The sequence below is a fragment of the Sapajus apella genome, unplaced genomic scaffold (genome assembly GCF_009761245.1).
Source record: "Sapajus apella isolate SASKATOON/1434 unplaced genomic scaffold, GSC_monkey_1.0 scaffold86, whole genome shotgun sequence".
NCBI classification, from domain to species: domain Eukaryota; kingdom Metazoa; phylum Chordata; class Mammalia; order Primates; family Cebidae; genus Sapajus; species Sapajus apella.
Window position 1 is genome coordinate 473,001 of NW_022437026.1, and position 13,103 is coordinate 486,103.

Sequence of the window (13,103 nt, forward strand, 5' to 3'; positions counted from 1 at the left end):
ATACAAAAAATTAGCTGGGCATGGTGGCGCGTGCCTGTAATCCCAGCTAATTTTTTGTATTTTTAGTAGAGACGGGGTTTCACCATGTTGCCCAGGATGGTCTCGATCTCTTGACCTCGTGATCCACCCGCCTCGGCCTCCCAAAGTGCTGGGATTACAGGCTTGAGCCACCACACCCGGCCTCTATATCTTCTTTGGTAAAATATCTTTTCATGTATTTTACCAGTTTTCTGATCGGGCTGATTGGTTTGTGTTACTGTTTGAATTTTGGGAGTTCTTTATGTAATCTAGATATGAGTCCTTTGTCAAAGATGGGCTTTGTAAACATTTTTCTCTCCGTTTGTAGCTTGTCTTTACCCTCTTAACAGTGTCTTGTATAGAACAAAAGTTTCTAATTTTGATGAACTCCAGTTTATTGGGTTTTTTTTTCCTTTATTGATTGTGCTTTTGGTGTTATGTCTAAGAACTCTTTACCTAGCCTCAGTCTTAAGGATTTTCTTCTATCTTTTCCTCCATCTTTATGTATAAGATATGAAGTTCAAGTTGAGATTGAATTTTTCACCTGTGTCCGTCTAGTTGTTCCAACACCATTTGTTGAAAAGGCTGTGTTAGTTGAATAGCTTTTCTATACTCTTGCCAAAATCTAGTTGGTTCTGCTTGTGTGGGTCTTTTTCTAGGGCCTCTATTCTGTTTCATTGGTCTAGTTTGTTATCTCTCTGCCAATAACACATTGCCATAATTACTGTAAATCTTAATATCAGGTAGAGTGATTCTTCCCACTTTAATCTTTTTCACAGTTGTTTTAACTATTCTTGTTCTTTTGCCTTCCCATGTACATTCTAGAATAAGCTTATCTGTTTCTAAAAAAATCTTGCTCGGGTTTTATACGGAATGTGTTAAGACCTTGATTAGTCTGGATAGAATTGATGTTGAGTCTTTCAATCCATGAACACATACATCTATTTATTCAAATCTTTGATTTCTTTCATCTACATTTTAGTTTTCAACATGTAAGTTCTGTACATATTTAGACTTATACCCAAGTATTTCATTTTTAGTGATTGCGAATGGTACTGTTTTTAATAGAAGGTTTCACTGTTCATAGCTATTGTATAGAAATAGAATTGATTTGTATATGTTGACCTTTTATGCTACAAATTCACTGAACTTACAAGTTTTAGGAAATTTTTGGGTAGATTATGTTATCTACAAGTAGGGACAGTTTTATTTCTTTTTTCTAATCTGTATGCCATTTATTTTCTGTTATTGTGCTGACTGGTGAGGACTTTCATTGCTATGTTAACTAAGAATAGTAGAGTGGATATTCTTGTCTCGTTTCCAATATTAGGGAGAAAGCATTCAGTCTTTCACCGTTACATATCACGGTAGCTGTAGGTGTTTTTGCAGAAATTGTTTATCAGGTTGAAGAAAATTCTCTCTTGTTTGCTGGGAGTTTTTATCATGGATGAGTATTGGATTTTGGCAAATGGTTTTTCTGCTTCAGTTAATGCAAATGTTTGATTTTTTTCTCTTTTACCTGTTAATATGGCGGGTTATATTGATTTTAAATATTGAACCAGGCTAGGATTCCCTGAATAAATGTACTTGGTCATGTTGTATAATTTAAAATATATTATTGGATTGAATGTGCTAATATTCTACTCAAGTTTTGTACTCCTCTGTGCATGAGGGATATTGGTGTGTAGTTTTTCTTTTTTCTGTACTGTCCTTGTCTGTACTGTCTTGGCATCACAGTTAACATTAGTTTTACAAAATGAGATGGAAAATATTCCTCTCTCTCCTATTTTTTAGAAGAGATTATGTATAATCGATGTTACATTTTCTTTAAATGTTTGGTAGCATTCTTCAGTGAAACCATCTGAGCAAAGAGGGTTTTTTAACTACAAATATAACAATTATAGCTCTATTCGAATTATCTGTTTTATATTGGATGCGTTTTGGTAGTTTGTGCTTTTTAAGGAATTAGTTCACTACTTCTAAATTATTACCACATTTGTATATGAAGAGTTATTCATAATGATTTTTTTACATTTTCCTTTTATGTCTTTTGAGTATGGCAGTAAAATTTGCTTCACTACTGATATCAGTAATTTGTATCATTTTCTTTCTTTGTCAATCTCACGAGAGGTTTTCTGTTTCATCAAAGTTTTCAAATTGCTTTTTGTTTTATTAATTTTTCTCTCGTTTCCTGTTTTACATTTTATTGACATCTGCTCTTTATTATTTCTTTTTTCTGCTTTAGGTTTATTTTGTTCTTTTTCTGGTTTCTTAAGATTGGTGCTCAGATTATTTATTTTTGACTTTTTTCCTATTCTAATACAAGCACTTATGCTATAAAATTCCCTCTCAGCATGGCATTAGATGTGCCCCACAGATTTCAAATGTTGTATCCATATTTTCCTACAGTTTAATGTATTTTAAAAATACTCTTGAAACTTCTTCACTGACCCACTAAGAAATACGGTGTTTCATTTCCAAATGCTTGTTGCTTTTTCTGTTATTCTGGTATTAATTTCTAGTTTTACTTCATAGTAGTCAGGGAACACACACTGTATCATTTCGATCATTTTAATTTGTTGAGTTTTGTTTGGTTTATGGTCCAGGATATGGTCTGTTTTAGTGAATGATCCATGGACTCTTAAAAATAATTCTGCTGTTGTTTAGTGAAGTGATAAATGTCAACTAGATCCTGTTTTATGGTGATATTGATAACTGCTGAGTTTGGGGGGAAACAAGGGATCCTGGGGCCATATGCTGATTGGGGTTGCCAAAAGACCTAGTTTGAACCAACCAGTTAAAGCACCTTCCCCATTTTTAAACTTGCCTTGTGAACTCTAGATCTAACCAAAGTAGATCTAACCAAAACCTGTCTTGACTGCTGCAGAAATCTGAGAGATTGGGTGTGGCAAAGTAGAAGACTATAAAAATTTTGTGAAGAAAAGTTGAGAAGCATGGTAGGAAGTTATCTTTAAAGTTTCTTGCATAAATTAACAGCGCATTAAGTACCTATGTTCTCAGCATTGTTTTAGCCTCCACAACAATCCTTGCTAGTCACTTTTGTTACCATTAAGAAAATGAGAAAGTTGTGTATGCTGGTTACACAAATGTATTATAAAACAAATTCACAAAAAGGAAGCTAGATGGAGAACAACTCAGGAATTCCAAGATCTAGGTTCAGGTCTAAACTCCCTTATCATCTTTAACCTCAGGCCGCTCATGCAAGATCATGGTTTCAACATCTTTGAAAGGAAAAATGTGGTTTTCAACTACAGGTAAAGGGGAAGGCATTTCAGATTATCCCAGCTCTCCCTCAACTCAAATATTCTATTGTCCTTTTGTGGATGGCTCTTGTCCTATAGGTTCTGATTCTCTGGAGAACCCTGACTAGTAGAGATTTTGGTATTGAGAGTGCTTCTAGAGGAACAGAATTTTAAGAATGAGTTTTCAGAATTGTTTTAGAGTTCCTGGAATTGACTCCTAATCTGATTAGATTTAAATATGCTAATGACTACTTCCAGTAGTAAATAAAGCATTAATAGTTTATGGCATGAACTGTTCATGGAGATACAAAAAATCTCTCCACTGGGTACTCCTAGTCCACCACTTACAAGGAAGCAAGGAGCTAAGTGACTCTGTATATGACACTTTGAAACATTTTTGGAAAACTAAGGAAAATAATGATGTTAGTTGGTTGTTCCTATATCACTAGACAGAGTAGTGAAAGAAAAGGATGAGCTCAGGGGTATGAAATCCCAGCTTAAGCACTACATAACTGGCTCAAAAGCTTTTATGTTTGACCTGAAAGAGACTCATCTCCTGTAGCTGTAGAGCTGAAATTGCTGAAAATTGAAGGCAAAACCTCATCCTGCGACTGGCTGAAGTACACTGCAAGTTGAACTCCCAGGTTTGCATGGTATGTTGTATTGACGTGAGGGCATTACATGGAAAAGCATGGGATCCTATACATTGGGATCTAGCTGTGTGGGAAGACCCTGATGAAGCTGGGGACATTAAGTCCCTCAATTCTTACAGCATTCTTTACAAGTAGAAGAGGTCGCCTCAACTCCAGAAGCAGCAGCCTCCCCATGCTCAATGCAGTGACATCCTCACCCCCAGTGGTATTAACCCTGAATTGCCTGAGAAAACAGTGACAGCCTTTCCTGAGACAGTGGCCAAGTGAAACAATGCTGATTCTCAGGACCCACCCCACCGTACCTCTTTGCTTCTAGACCTATAACTAGACTCAATTCCCAGCAGGCCCCTAAAGGTGAGGTAGAAAGTGTGACCCATGAAGTGCACTACACTCCAAATGAGCTACTTCGGTTTTCTAATTTATACACACAGAAATCCAGGGAATATGTGTGGGAATGGATACTAAGAGTACAGGATGATAGTAGAAGGAACATAAAATTGGATCAAGCTGAATTTATTGACATGGGCTTACTAAGCAGAGATTCTGCATTTAATGTTGCAGCTCAACTCAGGGAGTTAGAATGAGCTCTAACAATTAGTCTGATTGTTTGGCTAAAACATGAGTCAAAAAGTAGTTCACCATGAGTAAGTTGGAAATACCAAAATGCCTTGGTTTAATATAGAGGAAGAGATCCAAAGGCATAGGGATATTAAAATGTTAGAGTGAGTTAGTCGTTTAAGACACACTCACACTGAGAAGTCCAGAAGACATACCTTTCAGCAATACTGGAAGAAATACCTTTGTGAAGGAAGTTCTGGCATCCTTGAACAGTTCTGTGATTGCTCTACTCTCTATAGGCCAGACCTCACAGTGGGAACTGCAGTCACTGACCTGGGAAACCTAAATGCAGTAGGAGTCATTGGATCTTGGGGTGGCAGGGACCAGGCGTAGTTACATTAGTGGGCAGCAGCGTCAAAGCAGTAATCAGAATAGTCTGACTTGTGTAGACTTGTGGCATAAGCTAATTGCTTATAATGCTCTTGAAACAAATAGTTTCATTTTTAAACCCATAGAAGCAGAAAAGTCCTAGGTCAAGTGAACAAAAGTCTAACCTGAATCATAAAAACGGAGAGTCATGGCTCCTCAGTTGATTACCAGACTGGAGCCAATTTACAGGCCCAAAGACCCTCAAAGGGAGTCCAGGTCCTTTTGAGGGAGGAGCATGGTACCCTATCAAAAATGTATAGTGTTACTTTTTCCCCAAGCCCTCCACAAATAAACCTACTGCCTTTTACTAGGGTAAAAATCATTGGGGAAAAGGAAATAATCAGACATTTGGGGGATTACTGGACACTGGCTTTGAAATTACACTGATTTGGCTGGGCGCGGTGGCTCAAGCCTGTAATCCCAGCACTTTGGGAGGCCGAGGCAGGTGGATCACGAGGTCAAGAGATCGAGACCATCCTGGTCAACATGGTGAAACCCCGTCTCTACTAAAAATACAAAAAATTAGCTGGGCATGGTGGTGCGTGCCTGTAATCCCAGCTACTCAGGAGGCTGAGGCAGGAGAATTGCCTGAACCCAGGAGGCGGAGGTTGCAGTGAGCCGAGATGGCGCCATTGCACTCCAGCCTGGGTAACATGAGTGAAACTCCGTCTCAAGAAAAAAAAAAAAAAAAAAAAAAAAAAAGAAATTACACTGATTCTGAGAGTCCCAAAATTTTCATAAGGGGCTTATGGAAATCAGGTGATCAATGGAGTTTTAGCTCAGGGTCACCTCACAGTGGGTCCCCAGGCCCATGCGGTGGTCTTCTTCCTAGTTGCAGATGCATAGCTGGAATAGACATTTGCTATTAGTAGCTGGAAGAATCCCACATTGGTCCCTGACCTGTGGAATGAGGGCCACTATGGTGGGAAAGGCCAAGCTGAAGCCATTAGAACTGCTCTACCTAGGAAAATAGTAAATAAAAACAATGCTGCATTCCCTGAGGGATTACCAAGATTCACACCACCATCAAGAACTTGAAGGATGAAGGGATGCTGATTCACCCCTCATGCCCATTCAACTCTCTTATTTGGCCTGTCCAGAAGACAGATAGATCTTGGAGAATAACAGAGGATCATCACAAGCTTACCTAGGTGATGCTTGCTGTTGGAGCTGCAGTATCAGAGTTTCATGGCTTAAGCAAATTAACTCATCCCCTGGTACTTGGTATACATCTATTAATCTATCAAATGCCTTTTTCTCCATACCTGTTCATAAGATTCATCAGAAACACTTTGCTTTTTCACCTGGCAGTGCTATGAATGCACTTTCACTGTCCTAACTAAAGGGTAGGTGTATTAATCAATTTTCAACTGCTATAAAGAACTACCTGAAACTGGATAACTTATAAAGCAAAGAGGTTTTTGGTCAGCATTTTGGTCAAAACCATTCAACAAGTTACTAGGAGGTTCTAAACTTTCCCATGTCTTCCTATCTTCTTCTGAGCCTTCCAAACTGTTCCAAGCTCTGCCTGTTACTGAGTTCCAAAGTCGCTTTCACATTTTTAGGTATCTTTACAGCAGTGCCCCAAATTCCCAGTATCAATTTTCTGTATTAGCCGATTTTCATACTACTATAAAGAACTACCTGAGAGTGTGTAATTTATAAAGAGGTTTAATTGACTCAGTTCTTGTATTTGTCTTTTTTCACACTGCCAATAAAGACATACCTGAGACTGGGTAATTTATAAAAGAAAGAGGTTTAATTGACTCAAAGTTCAGCATGACTGAGGAGGCCTCAGGAAACTTATAATCATGGAAGAAGGGGAAGAAACATGTCCTTCTTCACATGGTGGTGGGAAAGAGAAGTGCCAAACAAGAGGGAAAAGCCCCTTATAAAACAGATCTCATAAGAACTCACAAGAACAGCAGCATGGGGGTAACCAACTCCATGATTCAATTACCTCCCACTGGGTCCCTCCCATGACATGTGGGGATTATGGGAACTACAAGATGAGATTTGGGAGGAGACACAGCCAAATTATATTAGTTCTGCATGATTGGGGAGGCCTCAGGAAACTTACAATCATGGTGGAAGGCAAAGGGGAAGCAAGGCACATCTCACATGGCAGTAGGGGGCAGGGGAAAGTGAAACACTTTTAAAACCATCAGATCTTGTCAGAACTGATTTACTATAATGAGAATAGCATGGGGAAACTGCCCCTATGATCTAATCACCTCCCATCAGGTCCCTCCCTTGACACGTGGGGATTATAATTTGAGATGAGATTTGGGTTGGGACACAGAGCCAAACCATGTCAGAAGGTCATCTTGCCAGACCTATATTATAATTTAGTTCTCAGTGATCTTGATTGACTTTCTCTTCATCAAGACATCACAGCAGTTCATTACAATGATGACTTATGCTGATTGGACCTCATGAGCAAGAAGCGGCAACTATTCCAGACTTAGTGGTAAGAAATACACATGTCAGAGGGTGGGAAATAAATCTGTTGGAAATTCAGGGATCTTCTCCCTTGGTGAAACTTCTAGGATGCAGTGTCGTGGGTCATGTTGAGATATCCCTTCTAAAGTGAAGGATAAGCTGTTACATCTGGCCGTTCTACAAGCAAGAGAGGCACAGCACCTAGTGGGTCTCTTTGGATTTTGAAGGAACATATTACTCATTTGGGTGGACTGAAAAGTTGCTGGTTTTGAGTGTGGCCCAGAGCGAGACAAGCCTCTGCAACAGGTCCAGGCTGCTGTGCAAACTGCTCTGCTACTTGGGCCATATGGAACTTGAAGTATCAAGTGGCAGATCAGGATGCGGTTGGGAGTCTTTGGCAGGCCCCCTTAGGCGAATCACAGGAAAAGCCTTTAGGATTTTGGAGCAAGGCCCTGTCCCATCAACCACAGATAACTACTATTCTTACAATAAACAACTCTTGGTATGCTACTGGGCCTAGTAGACACTGACTGCTTAATTACACGCCACTAAGTCAACTGGACCTGAGCCACCCACCACGACCTGGGTGTTATCTGGCCCCTCAAAACCATAAAATTGGGCATGCCAGCAATACTCCACCATCAAATGGAAGTAGTATGTATATGATCAGGCCTGAGCAGGCCTAAAGGCACAAGTAGGTTACATGAAAAGTGTCCCAAATGCCCACTCGGGCTATACTGCCTTCTCTCTCCCAGCCAGCACTTACAGCCTCACTGGGAGGGCCTTGTGATCAGTGGTCAGAGGAAGAGAAGACTTAGGTCTGGTTTACAGATGATTCTGTACTATATGTAGGCACCATCTGAAATAAGACAGCTGCAGCACTAAAGCCCCACTATGTAACATCCCTGAAGGACAGTGGTAAAGGGAAACCCCTCAATGGGCAGAACTTTGAGCAGTGCACCTGATTGTTTACTTTGCTTGTAACAGAAAATGGCTAAAAATACGGTTATAACTGATTTATGGGCTGTGGCCAATGGTTTCACTGGATGCTCAGGGATTTGGAAGGAGCATGATTGGAAAATTAGTGGCAAAAAACATTTGAAGAAGAGCTATGTGGGTAGACCTCTCCTGTGTCGCATGTGAATTCTGTCCTTAGCAGAGGAAGATCATAACTCCTAGGGCAAAATGGGACAATTGCTTCACAATGGAAATAAGGAAGAACATGTCTGGAATACAGGAGATCCCTTAGGGCATCTCTTAGATGACATGCTCTTTGATTAAGGTCAATGAAACTATAACAAGCCAGTCTAGGGAGCAGTACCGAAGGAGCAGATCCTTCAGAAATGAAGGTTTTGGTCACACCACCTGATAAAGACTCATGACCAGCTGAGGTGTTGTTAAAAGCAAAGGGAACACAGAATAAGTAGGTAAAGATGCTATTGCAAATACCAGCTACAACCATGTGACCAGTTACAAAAATAAGGATGGTAATTGCCATGAGTACTTCCTCCTTATTTTTCCATGAATGCACTTGTGTTTGTGTGCAGCTTTGTCTTCTTTCCTCTCTTATTCCCTTATCACGTAACATAAGATATATTCATTGTATAGCCATAGTGTTTAAGTACAGTTTTTCCTCGGTATCCATGGAGGATTGCTTCCAGGACTCCCTGCTGATACCAAAATTCACAGATTATCAAGTCCCTTATAAAAAGCAGTATAGTATTTGCATATAACTAGTGTACATCCTCCCATATACTTTAAATCATCTCTATATTACTTATAACACCTAATACTATGTAAATGCTATGTAAACAGTTGGTATCTCATATTTTTTAGGGAGTCATAACAAGGAAAAAGTCTGTACATGTTCAGTAAAGATGCAACCATCCATTTTTTTTGTTTTTTGTTTGCTTGTTTGTTTGTTTTTATTGCATTTTAGGTTTTGGGGTACATGTGAAGAACATGCAAGATTGTCGCATAGGTACGCACGTGGCAGTGTGGTTTGCTGCCTCCCTCCCCTTCACCTATATCTGGCATTTCTCCCCATGCTATCCCCACAACTCCCCACCCCCCACTGTCCCTCCCCTATTTTCCCCACACCAGACCCCAGTGTGTAGTGCTCCGCTCCCTGTGTCCACATGTTCTCATTGTTCAACACCCGCCTATGAGTGAGAACATGCGGTGTTTGATTTTCTGCTCTTGTGTCAGTTTGCTGAGAATGATGGTTTCCAGGTTCATCCACGTCCCTACAAAGGACACGAACTCGTCATTTTTGATGGCTGTGTAATATTCCATGGTGTATATGTGCCACATTTTCCCTGTCTAGTCTATCATCGATGGGCATTTGGGTTGGCAACCATCCATTTTTTAATGAATATTTTCAATTTGCACTTGGTGGGTCTGTGGATTTGAAACTCACATATATAGAGAATTGATGTTTATTTTATATCATAGTATTTGAGTCATGGTATATCAAGGAGAAAAGTACACACTGCTCAAGGACTTTAACCTCCTTTTTGGGAAAAGGGTAACTGCCAATTTTTGTTATGTGTAGGGTAATTGTATCATGTTAGGTGGAATTATGATGTTGTTGTTGTCTTTATTTGGAGATTAAAGTATGGTTTAGAAGATGTGTATGGATGCCAAGTTGGCAAGACGTAGACTTGTGATGGTTAATTTTATATGTCACCTTGACTGGAGACAGGGTGCCAGATAAAACATTATTTCTGAGTGTGTTTGTGAGGGTGTTTTGGGAGAGGTTAGCATTTGATCCTACTCAGTAAAGTAGATTGAGTAGGATTTGATCTACTCAGTAAAGTAGATTGCCCTCCCCAACGTGTGTGGGCCTCATCTAATTCACTGAGAGGCTGAATAGAGCAAAAGGCAGAGGAAGGAGGAATTTGCCCCATTTTCCCTGCCTCACTGTTTGAACTGGGGTGTCTCATCTCATCTTCTCTGCCCTGGGACTGCAATTTATACCATTGGCCATAAATTTGGTTCCAAGGTTTTTGTAATAAATTTAGTTCTAAGAAACACAAGTAGCTATAAGGTGCACTGCATCTATAAGAAGAAGCAAATAGTTTGCCTCCAAAACGTGCAACTATACCTCATACTATATCCCATGGATCATTGACTCATTCACTCATCCATTTCGTAAATATTTATTAAGTGGCTATGATGTACCAGATACTGTTTTAGGGTTCGGAAATATTGCTGTGATCCAAGCAAGACCCCGTCTTTAAAAAGTTACGGAAGAAAGAGTATAAATGAAGAAGTAATTGTATAGTATGTTTGGGGCTGATAAGCTCTAAAGGGAAAATAATGGCAAGGATGATTATATGCGCCAAGATGGAGTGGGGTTGGGTGCTTAGGAAAGGCTTCACTGATAAGATTACATGTGAGCAGAGACTTGAGGGAAGTAATGGTGGCAGGTAGCTGAGGAGAAATCTAGAGTGTTCTAGAAACAGTAAATCCCAAGTGCATTGCTCTGGGAATATGTTTAGAGTTTTTGAAATATATATATTTGACACAGTCTCCTTGGGGAGACCTGGAGAGGTACAGGGTATCTTGCATTATGTAGTAATAGCAACCTTATGCTACACAAAGTGTGCACATAATATGATAAAAGCATGTTTCCCCGTAGTAATGTTGAATACATCACAAATTTCACTCTGTTTTTTTTTTTTTTTTTTTCTTGACTCTATTCAGACCGTGGCATCATTACGACATCAATGAATCCTTGATGAGATTCGGGCTTCCTAATCTTGATGCATTTCTTAATCATCTCTTAGAGACTTGAGCACATAGTTATATTTTTAAAGTTGATTCTACTAGCAATTTTTATGTATTTGGGCACCAATATGTATTTAATAAAGCATTTAATTTGGCAAATATTGACTTTGCAGCTTACTTTCTGTGTGACTATGGACAAGACACAGTCACTGAATCTCAGTAAAAATTACTTGTTCACTAAGGTTTTATAGAGTTCAAACAAAATGATAAGTCTGAAAGTATTTTCAGGCTTCAATGGAAGACATCACTTTTTCTGATCTTCCCTTATTTGACAAACATGTCCTGGCACTTAGCAAGGGTCTATAAATAGCGAGAAATTGAGGTCTCCGTTTTTAAGGAGAATATAGCCTATTAGAAGAAACAAACAAGGAAACTACAAATGAGAAACACTCTGGCGCTGAGTAGAAAGAAGGACAGTTTGCACAGGAGAGGATACCGAACAAGATAAAGTGTTTAAAAGATAAATGTACTTTCAGAGTAAAGTTCAGGGACCATTTATTTCTCAAAGGTGACCTGCATTCTAAAGAACTAGGAGGAATTATTAAGTAAGTTAGGAGGGAAAGGGCATTACAAACATAAGAAACAGAGTATGCAAATGCTTGTTGGGAGAGAGGATTTAGAACTTGTTTCTTTGGTTTTGTAGGAAAAAATGAATATTTAGTATGATTGGTGGATAAGGTGAGTGTTAAGGGAGATTCACCATAATTAAGAAATTTTATTTTGTAATGATGTAATTTTATTTTGTAATGAAATTTTATTTTGTAATGATTACAGAATTATATTTTGTAATAAAATGTACATTTTGTAATGTAAGAAATCATCATTAAGACATTTTATTTTGTAAAGATTTTAAATGGGGGTGGGTATTTCATGATAAGACATACTCATTGGAAAAATTACGCTGGCAATAAAATGGAAAATTAGAAGGTGATGTTGAGGAGTGAAGACCAGTTAGAAGACTCTTGCAGAAATTCATGCAGGAAAAGAAGACGGGTGAATTCAGATAATGGAAGAGAGAAAAGAGACAAGATAAAGAGAGATTTAGAAGATACGACTGTTACTGATAGCTGATGATGTGAAGTGGAGGCAAAAAGACTGAACACATCTATGTGGCGTTTCCCAGCTTCCTGATTCGAGCAGGTCAGTGGATACAGTATTCTTAACTTGAAGCTGATAGTCCCTTAGGGAGGGAAGTAGCTACTTGAAAAACCACATTTAAAGACTGCGTATTGAATAATTAGTACCAACCTTTAGATAATTATTTAGTGGTATTGTTAAAACTCTGTTCTTTTTACCTTTGTCAATGAAGTAGATGGAAATAATATAAAAAGGGTGCTTTTCTGAAAAAAATCAAGTATAGGCCAGGCGTGGTGGCTCATGCCTGTAATCCCAGCACTTTGGGAGGCTGAGGCGGGCAAATCACCAGGTCAGAACATTGAGACCATCCTGGCCAACATGGTGAAACCCCATATCTACTAAAAATACAAACATTAGCTGGGCGTGGTGGCATATGCCTGTAATCCCAGCTACTTGGGAGGCTGAGACAGGAGAATTGCTTTACCAAGGAGACAGACGTTGCAGTAAGCTGAGATTGCACCACTGCACTCTAGCCAGCCTGGGCGACAGAGCGAGACCCGTCTCAAAAAAAAAAAAAAAAAAATCAGGTATATAGTTGAAAATATCTCAGTAGCATAGCCACAAAGGGATAACGTCAGAATTTTGATTCAGAATTATTTTTAATGTTTTACTCGAAGGGGACTGAGATGAACAAGATAAAGTGTTTAAAAGATAAATGTACAATCCACCATAGGTTGCACAAGTATAGATTAATAGAGACCTAAGTTATTATTAGTAATATTAGGTAATAATAATATGGCAATTAACACTTATGTAGTGCTTTTGATTTTCAAGAGGTACCTTTTTTTTTTTTTTTTTTTTTTTTTTTTTT